The following is a 227-nucleotide window of genomic DNA, read 5'->3' as shown; positions in this document are numbered from 1 at the left end:
AATTCGCAAGTTGAAATCGGTGGAAATTTGTAAGTGGAAATCGTTGGAAATACGCAAGTTGAAATCGTTGGAAATTCGAGAGTTGAAATCGTTGGAAATTCGCAAGTTGAAATCGTTGGAAATTTGCAAGTTGAAATTGTTGGAAATTTGCAAGTTGAAATCGTTGGAAATTCGCAAGTTGAAACTGTTGGAAATTCGCAAGTTGAAATTGTTGGCAATTCGCAAGT

At 36.1% G+C, this 227-nt stretch overlaps 1 protein-coding gene across 1 annotated transcript in view; it reads right to left on the bottom strand.

Moving 5' to 3' along the window:
- Positions 1-227, bottom strand: part of lrrc75bb (leucine rich repeat containing 75Bb) — a 34216-nt gene that overhangs the window by 12776 nt on the left and 21213 nt on the right. The window lies entirely within an intron of this gene.

This window comes from Etheostoma cragini, chromosome 16 (genome assembly GCF_013103735.1).
Source record: "Etheostoma cragini isolate CJK2018 chromosome 16, CSU_Ecrag_1.0, whole genome shotgun sequence".
NCBI lineage: Eukaryota > Metazoa > Chordata > Actinopteri > Perciformes > Percidae > Etheostoma > Etheostoma cragini.
This window is presented reverse-complemented; position numbering and strand designations above follow the sequence as displayed.